This window comes from Dendropsophus ebraccatus, chromosome 2, assembly GCF_027789765.1.
Source record: "Dendropsophus ebraccatus isolate aDenEbr1 chromosome 2, aDenEbr1.pat, whole genome shotgun sequence".
Classification (NCBI taxonomy): Eukaryota; Metazoa; Chordata; class Amphibia; order Anura; family Hylidae; genus Dendropsophus; species Dendropsophus ebraccatus.
Genome location: NC_091455.1, coordinates 180,940,444 through 180,957,059, shown reverse-complemented (window position 1 = coordinate 180,957,059; position 16,616 = coordinate 180,940,444).

Below are 16,616 nucleotides of genomic sequence, written 5' to 3'. Positions count from 1 at the left end.
CTCAATTAATATTACCACTGCCATATGTCGTGCAGTCACTGACAGTTACAGGGCTGTTATAGGACGTGTGCAGGTCAGTGCAGTTAGGTGTGTGTTAGTGTAGTGTAGTGACCATATGTGGCCCTCTTGGTTGTTCAAAAAGTTGAGAGGTATGTGCTGGTTACAGGGCCAGTCTTGGGCATATCACATCTACAGCTACCTGTGTAATCCCTAAGCCTTTTTTTACCTAGCCACTAATAAGGTGACAGATATACAGATATGGCAGCTTGATCTCTCTCACATCCACTGTCTGAAAATCAGGTAAAATGTGAAAATTCTTAAAGTATGTTATATTAGTATTACCCTCTAAACCCAAGGGAGGCGCAACTTTTCAGCCATGGCTTCCTCGAGGTTTCCTCCACAGGGGTTTTTTCCTCACCTGAGTGCTGATGGGTGACTCTTTGTGAGTCAAGGGTCTGGGGGGGGGGTTTGTGTGTGTCATGTAATTTTAAATACCTGTGAAAAAACCTGATTACAATGTGTCATGTGTTTATTTTGTGTGTTTTTTTATTATTGTTTGTTTCATTAATTTTGTTTGGGAGCAAGAGGTCCATCACATATTGCAAAGTCATAGAACAGGACATTTGCCCCACCCCCACCCCCAGAGGACAATGATACACAGGTCACCGTAAAATCTAATCATCACTGCCCATAACAAAAGAAAAAGATCAGTAGAATAAGCAGGGAGCAGTGAACATTTCTTAACACTGTCAATCATTTTCATCCAGTCAGCTCTATAGACTTATAATGGAGCTGCCTAGATGTAGATCACTGTGAGCAGATGTGTCAAATCTGAATAATGAGGGTCTCAGCAATGTGACCCTGACCAAGCAAAACCTTTGACGAGACTGTGTGATATGTCAAATGTTTTTTAAATTACTGCAATGCTTAACGTTAACCACTAGATGGAGATATAATAACAATAATAGAACAAAATCTGGACTCTTGGGTATATTTATATTGCATTATAGAACACAAGCTAAGGCAATGGATACTTGTCAAAAATTTACAGGAGGAATTTATTCACTATTTAAAGGGGAACTCCAGATAAGGAAAACTTGTTTTCTAATAAAAGTACCTTAAAGTTATAAAGTCTATATAATGTATTACCATATCTCTGCGGTTCTGCCACACTGGTAGCTGATTCACATCCAGGAAGTGAAGAAAAATGGGCCAATCCACAATGTCTCCTGCTCCCACTGCTCTCCAACCTTAGGAGACAAAGATTCCATGCCTCTGTCTCACATGCAGACAGGGGGCAGGGTGTGATGTCACAGGAGGCTTGGCTGGATCCCCCAATTCCCTAAGTGAATCATCATCTCTGACCAGCCAGAAGCAGGTGCTGCAACTTTACTAATTGTGCAGAACTCTGCAATTAAATTCAGGCTATGTTCACACATGTTGGAGCTTTATTGCAGTACTGCGTCGGCGTCACAAAAAAGATGCAGTAGCACAATTAAATTATGCTAAACGGCATAGATGATCGGAGCCAGCACTGCCAATCCCACCTGGAGAAAAAACAAGGCATAAACAGTATATCCCATGTAAGATAGTATCGGATAAAGTCCTTATTGTGGGGCACAACTTCAAAGATAAAAGGTGCTTGATCATATTATGTGTGTGAAGATGAAAGAAAAAATGTAATTAAAGGAGAAGTCCAGTGAAAATTTTTATCAAAGTATTGTATTTCCCCCCAAATCTTATACAAATCACCAATATACACTTATTACGGGAAATGCTTATAAAGTGCTTTTTTCCCTGCACTTACTACCGCATGAAGGCTTCATTACCTGGATGAAATGGTGATGTCACTTCCTGGATAAAATGGTGATGTCACGACCCGACTCCCAGAGCTGTGCTGGCTGTGGCTGCTGGAGAGGATGATGGCAGGGGGATGCTCAGTGTCCTTCCAGTGCCCTGTGTCCCTCAGTGTCCCCCTGCTATCATCCTCAGCCACAGCCTGCACAGCTCTGGGAGTCGGGTCGTGACATCACCATTTTATCCAGGAAGTGACATCACCATTTTATCCAGGAAGTGAAGCCTTCATGCGGTAGTAAGTGCAGGGAAAAAAGCACTTTATAAGCATTTCCCGTAATAAGTGTATATTGGTGATTTGTATAACTTTTGGGGGACAATACAATACTTTAACCCTTTGAGGACCAAGCCCAAAATGACCCAGTGGACCGCACAAATTTTGATCTTGTCGTTTTTTCCTCCGCCCCTTCTAAGAGCTCTAGCACTTTCAGTTTTCTATCTACAAGGCCATGTTGTCTTTCATTCTACCATAACATGTATGATCTACCATAACATGTACGATGGAATCCCCAAATTATTATTTATAAAGATATAAATAGGTGAAATCGTAAAAAAAGAATGCAATATGGTAACTTTTGGGGGGTTCCTGTGTCTACGTAATGCACTATATGGTAAAAGCAACATAATACTATTACTCTATAGGTCAGTCTGAACACAACCATATGCAGGTTTACACAGATTCTCTAATGTTATATATATATATATATTTTATGAAATCCTTTATTTTGGCAAATATTATTAATAAAATGGGCCTATCATGACACTTATAACAGTTTTATTTTTTCACCTACGGGGCTGTATGGGGTGTCATTTTTTCTGCCATGATCTCTAGTTTTTATTAATACCATATTTGTGAAGATTGGACGTTTTGATAAATTTTGATAAAATTTTTTATATATATAATGTAACAAAATCGGTAATCCGCGCACTTTTTTTCCCCTCTTTTCATGTACATCGTTCACCGTTCGCAATGACGCTTGTTATATTTTAATAGATCGGACAATTACGCACGCTACGGTATATTATATGTTTATAATGGGAAAGGGGGGTGATTTAAACTTTTATTGGGGGAGGGGTTTTGGGGTAGTGTATTAGTAATTTAACTTTTTTTTATATACATTTTAAGTCCCTTTGGGGGACTTGTACTTACATTACTTTTATTTTCATCACTGACCATTGCTATGCCATAGGCATTGGGTGTATTTTGTAGCTAATTTTACATTATATAAAAACATATTCTATAATTTTATACATTTGACTTCTCTAAACATTATCATCTGCCATGTATGATCAGTATATATTCCCTGAGCTGTCATCATGACACAATCACGCTACAGTCTTAAGCCGTTCAAGTTCAAGACTCCTTCTAAATATAGCAGCAATTCATGTTGTTCTGTATTTGCAGCCGAGGCACATGAGACTTATTATGGAAGGTCGGAGTATTTCCCCGCAGTGACTCAGTTGTGACTGTTTAGTTACATATGTCCTGGAGGAGCGTTACATCAATGATGTCATGTGATCAGTAGGGGATCTACTGCATCATTATACAATGAAAATAGTTTACCCTACATGGTGAATTTAAGGACAAGAATCAATAGGTAGAAGCAAAATACATTGAATGAAAATGAATTCTTTAGTGGTGGCATAGATAGAGGGGGCACAGGAGTGTCAGCTGGACATAAGCCCTGGCATCTTATGCCTTAACCCCTTAAGGTCAAAGGCAATTTTCGTTTTTGCGATTTTGCTTTTTTCACTTTATGTTTAAAAGTCCATAGTGCTTGCATTTTTTCACCGAGAGACCCGTATGAGCCCTTATTTTTTGTGAAACCAATTGTACTTTGCAATGACGCGCATTATTTTTTCATAAAATATGCAGTGAAACCGAAAAAAAAATCATTTGGGCTGTCAAATTGAAAAAAAAAAACGGAATTTGTTTGGATTTCGGGGAGTTTTGCATTTACGCCGTTCGCCCTGTGGTAAAACTGACTTGTTATGCATGTTCCTCAAGCCGTTACGATTACAACGATATGTAACATGTATAACTTTTATTTTATCTGATGGCTTTTAAAAAATTCAAACCATTGTTAACAAATATATGTTCCTTAAAGAGAACCAATCATGAGCAAAAATGAAAATTTTTTTTTGCTAATTAGATGTCAATTGTGATTTTATTAATATTTGTAAATATAATTAATTATTTTTATTGCTTCGTTTTTGTACTATACTCTTTTTCATTTCCTGTCTCGAGCCGCCTCTTTTCAAAAGAGCCGGCTCGAGACAGGAAACTCCCGGCATGCCGAGCTGCGGGAAGGGCTCCCATGAGCTGCTGCAGGCCAGTGCAATGTATTGCCGAGTCGGGATCAGCGTCATTGCGACGCTGAGGCCCGGCACGGGCAGAAGAACGGATCTCCCCCCGCGATCGTTTCTTGGGGGGGAGATCCGTCCCACTAGACACCATGGATATGAAGTATAAAGCACTTCAGTGTAGCTGTCAGGTTTGACAACTGCATTGAAGTGCTTAATTAGCCGGCGCGGCAACGGGACTCGCGCCGGCTAATAGAGGCTCTCCCCGGCTGCAGATCACATCCGGGAGCGGCGCCGTTCAGAGCGGGATCCCAGCTGGACCCCTCTCTGAACTCCCCCCGCGGCACCATGACGTACCAGGTACGTCATGGGTCGCTAAGGGGTTAAAATGCCACTGTCAATTCAAAATCTAAATCAACAGTAGATGTGATGTGATAAAGCAAGTTTGCCATATACATTCATTATTTTTTGTTGTTATCATGCTGTGAAACAAAGCTGTACTTACCAGAAATCCAGGTCCAGTCTCCTGAAGGCAGACTTTCTGACTTGTGCTGGTTGAAAAAAAACAGACTAAACAAAGGAACTGTCAGGACCAGTTGCACCAAACACACAGAGACATTGATCCCTAAACTAAGCCCCGCCCACTGTCCCTGCCTACTTGCCACTATCTGCCCTAAAGGTGGCAGCAGGCAACTGGGTGGCGGACCCTGGCCTATATTAGTGAAACAAAAAGACAAACAAACACAATAATGCAGAGTCGACAGTCCGGGTAATAACAGGCAGGATGCAAAGTACAAAGAGTCTCAGCTCAATGTGTCCATCAGTCACATGACTGCCCTCTCTCTGTGAGGGCTCAGATGGCCTGGGATACACAGGACGTACTGTTTTCTGACTGTTTCCTGTTTTTTTAGGAAAAGTCAGAAAACAGGAAGTGCTGTGTTTTTCATAATAACTAATGAATGTAAATGGCAAGTTTGCTTTTTATCACATCTACTGTTGATTTGGAGTTTGAAAGTTATAAAGACAGGTACACTTTAAAGGCTTCATATGGGGACGTCTTTACTGTGTTAGAGGCTGTGCCCACCAGAGGACCTTCTGATCTGTAGGGCTGATCAAGGATCACACAATGACATAGCTTCCCCCTATACCAAACTTCCTTGGGGCAGAGATAGAAGCAGAAAATTCCTGGGAGATGTCAAGAGGTTCCTTCATAGTAAGAATCAACTTTATTCATATGGCACCGACTTTACAGTACACAGGACAAATGTACAGACATTAGAAGACCAATTTATTAGCAATTTAAACAAGAGATGTAAAAAGGTCTGTTGTCAAGAACTTACAATCTAAGAAATAGGGGTAACTTAAGGGGGGAAATGCAAAACCATGAATATACCTATCTTTTTCCAGAAAGTACAATTATTTGCAGAGAATTATAGTAACTACAACCTTATGGGCCCTCGTGCAAAAGTTTGGCTTGGGGTTCCCACTAGCACCACCACCTTCCTATATAATGAGGTCCCCACTGACTGTCAGAAAAGGGACCCAACTTCACTAATACAGCAGGCATATGTCTATTTTATCTGCAGTTGATTCTATTACCCTTGGACCAAATAAAAGCAGCATACATTGATTTAATAATACCATTGCAATATCCTAGAACCCATGTGCCACACCTGTTCTGTATGTATGTAGGTCAACACTAATGGGATAACCATTGATGGGTGTTCTGTGGATGACCACTAGATGTCTCTCTGTACTTCTTTCTATGGTAAAGGCAAATCTGAAGGTTTACATGTAATGGGTTAATGGTAAACATGCCTAGACATATGTAGACCTATCCAGGGGCTAGCCCAAATTTGACTGTGTTCCTGGATCATGTCACTCTGTGCCTTCGATCAGCAATAGGCAGATCGTCATAGTCATGGATACAGGATATTGCCACTGACTCTGAAGTGTCTAGAGCCCTTTTAAGCTGAATACTTTGATGTCTAAATAGGTCCCCCCTTAGGTAGCGCACTTAGTCTTCAAGTCAAATCTAACCTTACAAGCAACTACCTCTTAAGAGACTTTGCCAAAACTATAAGAATTCTCCTGAACTTAATATATCTGCTAATGCAGTAAGTGTGCTACAGGTTAAAGGAATATTGCCAGCCACCTCTCAAGATATTGCATTTTTGCACCTTGCATACAAGGACTCTTTATTCTTATTGTACTGCACCTTTAAAAGAAGTTCAGTAAACACTGCAAGCTGTTTAAGTAGTTCAGTAGTTTAAGTGTTCAAGTGGTTCCTCTGCACTGCATCACTACACAGGGACTACACCTATAGCTTTAAGGGTGCCTTCACACGTTACGGATCTGCAGCGGATTTCACGCTGCGTGTTTGGAGTGAATCCGTTGCGGATCCATGTACTTTGAAGGTCTATGGGGGTTACATATCCGCAGCGGAATTTTCATTTCACTGCAGATATGTAAGCCGGCCCCTTTAACCCCCGGCTGCTCGCAGCCCGCAGCCCTAGCCGAGGCATACATTACCTGCTTGGCATCGCGGCTGCAGTGAAGCTTCCGGCTCCCCTTGCTCCCCATCAGCCATTCAGTGCTGCCGTGCACTGATTGGCTGATGAGGAGCGAGGGGAGCCGGGAGCTTCACACAACCATGGCGCCGAGCAGGTAATGTATGCTTCGGGCCGGGGCTGCAGGTGGCGGGATGCGGGGGGTTAAAGGGGCTGGGTCACATACAGGCAGCGGAATGAAAATTCTTCTGCGTGTATGTGACCAATTTAGCTTCACACTACCAGGATCTGCAGCAGATTTCGCTGCAAACACGCAGCGTGAAATCCGCTGCGGATCCGGTACATGTGAAGCTACCCTAAAAGAGTAGTTCAGCAAACAAAAATCTTTCAGATCAATTGGTGCCTTAAAGTGCCAGAGATTTGTAATGTACTTCTATAAAAAAAAAAAAATGTCAAGTCTTCCAGAACTTATCAGCTGCTGTATGTCCTGCAGGAAGTGGTATTCTTTCCAGTCTGGGGAGCAGGAGAGGTTTTCTATAGGGATTTGCTCCTGCTCTGGACAGTTCCTGTCACGGACAGAGATGGCAGCAGAGAGCATTGTGTCAGAATTGAAAGAATACACAACTTTCTGCAGGACATATAGCAGTAGCATAAGTACTAGAAGACTTACAAAGTACTTGAAGTAAATTACAAATCTCTGGCATTTTCTGGCAACCCTTAAACAGGCATGTGTTGGGATCCAGGGAGGGCATATACCACTTCAAGCCCTGTGGCAAGTACTGCAGCAGTACCGTAACACCTGCCCTTGCAAGCTCAAGCTAGCACACCTGGGTTACCACACCATGTGCAAATAATTCCGTTCTTCGCACTTCAATTTCTTGAATAGCTAAATAGCTCAGTCCTTTGTGCAGGGTGCACAACGGGTTAAACTGGAGCGCTTAATGTGGAAGGGGGCCTGTCAGCTCCTAAGCTTTGGGGCCTGGTAACAACTGTGACTGTCATGACCCCTATATTTACATTACTGCCAAGAAACTCAAACTCACTGAGAAGAAACTCTGTTCTGGAGTTATGGTTCCCTCTGCTGGTTGCATCCAGTAAAACTCACAGAATAGATTCTATACAAGTAGAACCAGACTAGGACTTTATAAATGGATTAGAATGAGGACACATGGAACAGCAGGGCAAGAGGCCATACCTCCTTGAGAGGTGTCATAGGTCTCTTTATAGTCCCCTCATAAGTGCCCCCTTTGTAGTCACTCAGTATTTTAGAATGACTCACATTAGCGAATGTAGATTATAATTATGTGTTCTTTTTGTTTGTTTATTCATTTTTATTTATCTGTTTGTTTTCCCTTCTAGAACTTCACAGTGATTTGCTTATTGGTTCACGTTAACCCCTTCCCCAACACATATTCCAGACCTTATTGTCAAGAATTTGTTAAATTTTTTATTGATATAGCAAGATGAGGGTTTGGGTTTTTTTTGCAGAAAAAGTTGTACTTATTAATCAGTACCACTTTAGAATTCTTATGACTTTTTGTTTGTTTTTTACAGTTTTTGGGAGGCAGATTAACCCCTTAGTGCTGCAGCTAGGTTGGGCTTTAATGACCAAGCTATAATTTCAAAATCTGACCTGTCTCACTTTATTCTGTTATAGCGCAGTAATGCATTAATGTATGCTAGCGATTCTGAGATTATTTTTCGTGACATATTGTGCTTTATATTAGGGGCAAAATTTGGTCACTATCTTGTGTGATTTTTTTTTGTTAAAAACATCAAAATATCATGTAAAACTGGAAAAATGATAATTCATTTTTCCTGTTTTTTAAATATCAAACATACGCTATTAAGCATGCGGTAAAAATAACATAATTATTGTATTCTCTGGGTCACTACGGTTATGTTGATACCAAATTTGCATAGTTTTTGTTTTATTATTACCATTTTGGCGCAATAGAAACTATATTCCTGAAATTGCAAGATCCATACCAATCTTATCTTTTGCTCAACAGAGCTGGCTTTGGTCTAATTTTTTGCAGGAAGATGTGTAGTTTTTATTGATACCAAGTATTACATGTATATGACGTTTTGATCTCTTTTATGACGTATTGTCTGAAGCGGATTGATAAAATACAGCAATTCTGGCGCTGTTTTTTCTATATATATTTTTTTACAGTGTGTGTCATGTGATATAATTATTAATATAGTTTTATAGATTGGGTCGTTACGGACAAGGCGATACCAAACATATATAGGTTTTATGTTTTTTACGTGGTTTTATGTAATGTTTTATTCTATATAGGGAATTTGATGCTTTTTTATTATTGGGAGGGCTGGGGGGGATGTTTTGTGTGTTTTGTTGCAAACTTTTTTTTCACTTTTAGGGTGCCTTCACATCTACCGTATCGCAGCAGAAAATCCGCTGCGGATCCGCAGCAGATCCGCAGCAGATTTAACTAAATGAATGAACACAGCATCAAATCCGCACTTACAAATCTGCTGCGGATCTGCGGATTTTCTGCTGCGATACGGTAGGTGTGAAGGCACCCTTACCCTAGTGTACATTACTGTACACTAGTGTATACTAAACTCATCTTTTGATACATCTTACAATACACTGCACTACTACTGTAGTGCAGTGTATTGCCTATGTCAGCAACGAGCTGACAGGCAATGTACACAGCCATACCTTTTGTATGACTGTGTAGAGGCTTCACACTGGCAATGGCGATGATCAGAGGCCCGGACCTCGCCGCGGGACTTCCGATCAGGTGAGTATAGGACCGCACCTGACCGGAACCTGTTACATGCCACTGTCATGACTTGACAGCGGCATATAACGGGTTAAAACTACCCGGAGCGGTAAATTACCGATCATTATGGAGGGGGAAAAAAGTAACCAGTTCACCATATGCAGTCCAGAGAAAGAGTAAAGAAGGGTCAGGTGGGAGCAGATATCACCCCACGCTTTCTGCCTTCTTAATGGCTTCCTCATCCCCGAGGAAGCCAATAGGATGGTGGAATGCTTGGGGTGATTTCTGCTCCCACCTGACCCTTCTTTACTCTTTCTCTGGACTGCATATGGTGAACTGTTTCCTTTTTTCCCCCTCCATTATGATCATCCTCGTTGTATTGCACTATATTTATCCTTTTTTGGGGTGGGGTTATTCATCTATTCCTATTGTACATACAGTCCGGGGTCAGGTTGGTTGATTAGTCCTGGCTGGAACGCTAGCAGGACTAGGGTTGACATTTTAAATAATTTTAATGTAGGGTAGTATTTTGGGCTTGTCTCCCTGTATGTACTGCTCCTGTACTTTTGTACTAATGTGTATTTCCTTTTGCATTTTGTTACTGAATAAAGAATTATTGTGATGTGCTACCAGTATAGTGCAAATGTTTTTCTCTCTAGTAGGTTGTTGTACTCTTTATATGCATTGGTGTAGCACTCCATTTTCTATTGTATTGTGTGGTGCCCACTAGTTCTTTACATATATTCTAGCAGAAAGCACCGTGTCAGACTGAAAATAAAACATTTCCTGCACGACATACAGCAGCTAATAAGTATGGGAAGACTTGAGATTTTTTAACAGAAGTAAATTACAAATCTGTATAACTTTCTGACAGCGGCTGATTTGAAAGAAAAGGATTTTCGCTGGACAACCCCTTTAAACCCCTATGTAAAGTGCTAGTGCAATATCAATTCATAAACTATACAAGTGCAAGTGCAAATAGAAAAAAAATCATCAGTTATGTATAAACACCATAAACATAGGACAGTCAACACAATTAATCTGTAAAATAGCCTTAGTAAATATCACCAAGGGCTCTGCCAGAGTACCCCGGATATGACCCTACTCATGTCGTCACTTGCCATGACTTTGTCAGCCGTGGAGACCCATCAGCATTGGAAATATCATTTGGATGCTTATAGATAAGTACTGTTCTCTACACTCTACCAGGATCTGTTACTGGTAGATACAGCACGGGTATACTGACAGCTGAGCTCCCAGGATCCCGCAGATAAAAAGGCAACAGCCTAGAATAAGGACGCTTAATGACCGCCATGCAAAGGTGTATCAGTGGTCAATAAGAGGTTAAAAAAGGAAAACACCAACAGCACCTCAGCAGGCCACTGGGTATCCTGGTTCATTACCTGCATATACTTGGACATAAAGATATTTTTTTCTGTTGCATAGAGTCATAAAGGATCCAATGAAACCATCTGTGATCAGTGATATTACACTATAAAACATGTAAATGCCCCAAGGGTCGATACTTTTTTTTATAGGCTCTGTATGTGCAAACTAGAAAATCATTAAGTCATTATGTTCTAAATAGCAACAGACGAGAAAGGAAAACTAATCAGGGAAGAGACACAGACACTGGCAATACAATGGCCAGATCACTTCCTGCCCGGCCAATGGTGCACTTAAAATTCCTCTTCTCATCCCTAAATCCATACTCAGGAATTATTTCCTAGTGCTAATCCCTATTCCAGAATTATTTCCTAGTCTGAAAACTACTCAAGTCAATCTTGTGCTTATATAAGGGGATGTCCAGTTTCTAATAAATAGCAGCTATATGCCATAGAACAAAGGTTATCACACCTATAAATGCTATGGGTTATTACTAGTGATGATTATTACTCGCGATACTCGAGAAAATCTCATCATCCGTTTCCTGTAAGTTTGCGCGCTTTTTCGCAGCCAATAAACATGCAGGAGACTCTTTGGTACATCCTGTGATCATGTGGGACCCATACATGTCGATAGCAGCGATTGGTTGGCCAGATCAGATGACCCTGCCACATAAAACATGCAGCCGGCAGTACTAGCTTCAGACGCATTCTGTGAGAGATCAGGGACAGAGCTGCTGCTGGTCAGGGAGAGAGTCAGTGTAGGATTTAGCATTCCAGTAGGCAGGGTATATACTAGTAATATAAAGAAACAGCCCTTTTCAGGGCTTAAAATCGTTTTTTAATAGTATTACTACAGACTGCTGGCTGGGACTTGCAGTGCTGCTATCGCGATTTAACCAGCATACTGTGGTGATCGGCTGCTGGCAGAAAGGGGACATTAGGTGTTGCATACAGACCCCTAAGAAGTGCTCAGTGGACTCTTTTTTTTATTTTGGGGCTGTTGGTCCTGCTGTACTACATTGGATTGCTGGGATTTGTAGTACACCAGCATAGAACTTCACTGCTCATTGGACAGGGGTGTCAGAGAGTGTGTCTAGGTCCAGCCACTACCAGACTGTACCGTACAGCCCCCCCTAAACTAGTGGGTACTACACTGTATTGCTGGGATTTGTAGTACACCTGCATAAAACTTCACTGCTCATTGTAAGGGGGTATCACAGCGTGTGTCTAGGTCCAGCCACTACCAGATTTCCGCAAGTCAACCAGTTAAACTAACCCCAACTGCTACAGTCAAATTCAATTTACCTTCCTTGTCTTGTCCATTTCGAACCATATTATCTGTGGATGTCATCTTATCTTACGGGTGTCCTCTGCCATTCTTTCACCAGTACCTTCAACCTTTTTTCGATGTTGTAGCCATTTTAAGGCAGGATTGACCAGAGCAGTAATGGACATCCATGTTGACTACTGTTGTGCCTGCCCTTGCCTCCATGTTGGCTACTGCTGGGCCTTAACTGGCATCCATGTTGACTACTGCTGGGCCTTTGCTGGCATCCATGTTAACTACTGCTGTGCCTGCCCGCGCCTTCATGTTGGCTACTGCTGGGCCTTCACTGGCATCCATGTTGATTACTGTTGTGCCTGCCCTTGCCTCCATGTTGGCTACTGTTGGGCCTTAACTGGCATGCATGTTGACTACTGTTGTGCCTGCCCTTGCCTCCATGTTGGCTACTGTTGGGCCTTAACTGGCATCCATGTTGACTACAGGTGTGCCTGCCCCTGCCTCCATGTTGGCTACTGCTGGGCCTTAACTGGCATCCATGTTGACTACTGCTGGGCCTTAACTGGCATCCATGTTGACTAGTGCTGGGCCTTAACTGGTTTCCATGTTGACTGTGTATACTCTGGGATGAGATGGCACTCCCACCGCTAGATATCACTATCTTCCATGCACTGTTTGGCACAGCTGAAGGAGGTTTACAGAAGGGGTTAACTGTGGATGTGACTTTTCTCATGTACAGTACTTTCCTGTTGATGCCACTGTTTGTTCAACTGAATCAGAACCAATCCCTAGGCTGGGTACCTCACAGATATCCCCAATTTATCCCTCAGATGTTAGACAGAAAGTCTCTAGTGTCCCTTACCTCCAATCTCTTGCTAGCTCCCTGATGCCCTTATTTAGTGGGGAAGAAGACCATGTGACCAGTCTAGAGAGTAAGAGAAGTAGTTGGAGAGTAGTACAGGGAGATTCCAGTATTCCAGAATTAAGCACGCTGGGCTTGTAACAGCCCAGTGAGGCTACAAGAGACAGGGGAAAAGCTTATCCACATTGAGGGACCATCCTTTTCTAGTTGTTCAAGAATCCTGAAAACTAGACAGGAGTCAAGTCAGCAATTGGATAAGCATCGTTAAAGCCAAGAATGGCTAGCTTTACCCAGGTGAAGCCTGCATTCCTGGATTCATGTCACTCTGTGCCCAAAGATAGCATTAGGCGGATTGTCATAGGCCCAGATGCAGGCACTACTTCTACTAAGTCCCCACAGCTGAGTGCCTAAGATATCTGGATAAGCCCCTTGTCCCTACAAGTAGCCACAGTTACCTAAGTTTGGCGAGTAAAACCAACATAATGTACCGCTGCTTACTGTAACAGAGCCCTGTAATAGATATCATCTATTACTAAGCTGGGGTATAGTGTGATACGTCTGTTCGGTCCATAGTATTGGTATTTATCAAAGGGTTTAAAATATACACGGGTGTACACTGTCTGCAGCAACCAATCACAGCAAATGAAAGAGGAGCTGTGATTGGTTGCTGTGGGCAGTTTACACCAGTCTATATTTTACACCCTTTGATAAATCTCCTCCATGAAGTCTGGGCAGTACAGAGTGTCTTGGTTCAATGTGTCTGTCAGTCAAATAACTGCCTTCTCTGTGAGCGCACAGATGACCTGGGAAACACAGGATTTCCTGTGTTTAGACTCTTTGGGGGGGGGGGGGGGAGTGAAAACTAAAAAAAATAAAAATGTAAATTACAAATATGCTTTATACCGCATTAACTGTTGATTTAGATTTTGGATTTTGGACGACACTTGACACTTTAAGATTTGTGCAAAAAAAAAAAAAACCCATTAAACAGGTTATATTCAAACCAGACACCAAGTGGTTCTCTGTGCTGTCCTGCGCCAGGGCTAAAGTTTACTCCTAGTCCAGCCCTGCTGTGTTTTATTTAGATTCTGCACCAGTTCTCTGAAATCTAATACCTGTTTGTGGTTGTTTTACTGAGACAGTTAATAATAATAATAATAATAATAATAATAATCAATAATAATAATACAGTATTTATTTGTATAGTGCCAACAGATTCCACATATGTTTTTTTATACTAAAACACAATCGTTTTTCTTCTAATTTTCAGATTTTTATGTCATTTTATGTACATTATTAGAGGGGTATACATAATGCCTGCTCTGTTGACAGAATTGAGAGATATGCTTTACAGCAGCTATATCACCAGCAGGTGCCTCCCACCAGTGCTCTGTCTCTTTCAGTTCCATTGTCTCCCCCCATGATCCTAACCCCTCTGCCTCGGCTTCTCAACTCTTTTTGGTGGTTGGTCCCTTAAGGCGCACTGTCTACCATCACCAATCCCCATGTCCTGCTCTTCACTGCCATGTTCATGCCCTTTATAATGTGGCCTACAGGGGCTAACCACATGCTCTTTCAGGAATTTAATCGTGCAACCACCAAAGTTTGTGTCTACACCCTCTATAGCATAAATTTACCTTTGCTGTGGTCCATTATGAATCCTATTGGAACTGACTGCCCTCTCTTCAAATCCTGTGCTTTAATTGAGAAAAAATATTTCTGAAAATCTGGAAGTGCTACAACCCCTTCCCCCACTAGCTGAGTCCATGCATCAAACCTAATCTTGCTTCCGCCGCCCCATACAAAGTAATTCAATAAAACTGCCAATTTATTAAACCATGAATTGGAAATCCAAACTGGGGCCGAATATAATAAAGGACCTGAGGTAAAACAGTCATTTTAAAGGGGTTATCCAATGCTACAAAAACATGGCCACTTTCTTCCAGAGACAGCCCCTCTCTTGTCTCCAGTTTGGGTGCAGGTTTTGCTGCTCAGTTCCATTGAAGTGAATGGAGCTTAATTGCAAACCGCACTTGAACTGGAGACAAGAGTCGTGTTGTCTCTGAAAGAAAGTGGCCATGTTTTTGTAGCACTGGATAACCCCTTTAATGACAGCGATGCGCTTTGCTATAGAGATTGGAAGCTTAATCCAAATTGCTATTTTTTTTTTCCTAATTCTTTTTAGCAGAGGAGCATGGGTTCGTAGATATGTAGTCAACCTCTACATATCTACTAACCCATGAGGGAACCTGTACCCCCAAATATTCTAAAGACTCACCCGGCTTAAGAACCAAGACAGGGAGTGAAGTATGTAATATTTCGCCCTCTAATGGCAGAAGTGAAGATTTCTCCCAATTTATTTTCAAGCTAGCCACGAAACTATAATAATCTATAATCTTTATAATTACCTGGATGCCACACTCCCAATTCCCTTAAAAAAAGCAGAACATCATCTGCATACATAAGGAATCGTTCCCTCGGACCCTCCAACCCAAACCCCACCAGCACTTCCATATTCCTCAATGTTATTGCCAATGACTCAATATAAAAGGCAAACAGCAGTGACTGAGGGGGCACCTCTGCCTGGTACCCCTAAAAAGGTCAAACCAGTCAGTGTGCCCCTCATTTATCACCACCCTAGCCCTTGGCCCCGAGTACAAGAACTTCACCCAACTTATAAAATTTTGACCAAGATCAAATGCTTCCGAGGTCCTCCATAGGAACCCCCGTTCCACCCTGTCAAACGCTTTCATTGTATTAAGAGACAGGATTGAATAGGGGGGCCTCCACATCCAGTTGAATGTTGGCGAACACTCTGTTGATGTTATCATAAATTGAATCTGGGACAAATCCAGCTTGTTTCCCACCAATCAGACTGGGAGCTACTCTTTCTAGTCTCAAGGCCAGGACCATAGCTATTATTTTATAATCTGTATTGAGCAGTATGAGAATGTAAGAATTGTTTTGGGTTAACGGTTGCACATTTGCTTTGGTATGCCCAGGTGAACAATGCATTTTCACATACACTAAATGAGGGTATTTGGAAGGTTAGGGAACATAAAATAATTGATTACATTAGAGAGGATAATTTGGGTAGGAAATTTTTGGCTCCTATATATAGGTTGTTGATAAGAAAATCTTGGGCGGGCCTAGAAGAGAATTTGAGGTTGAAATGGGTTGAACTACAGATTTGGGCAATTTCAGGGGAGACCTGGTCAAATATTCTGAGTAGTATAAAAACTTCCTCACAAAATACCTCATATAGATTAATACAATAAAACATTTTTGTATAAAGTATATTATTCTCCGCTAAGTTTGTATATAAGGGGTCGCAGGAAGTCCACGGAGAGCCCAAAATGCTTTAAAGAGCAAGCAGACTTTCACCACTTATCATGGAGTTTTCATGAAAATTCATGAAATTTTTTATGAAAATTCAGAGATTATGGACAATGGTAATTGAATATTTGAAAATTAAGTTGAGCCTTGACTCAGAGAAGATTTGAGAGAATATTATTATCCCCCCATACCTTAATGATTGGAAGGAGAGCTCCTTGATGAACAAATTATTTATGTTAGTGAAAGTTGTGATTTCTCGAAAGTGGTTCAGTGATTCAGCCCCTGCTTTTAAGAACCGATTGGCCTTAGTAGAGACAAATAGGGTCT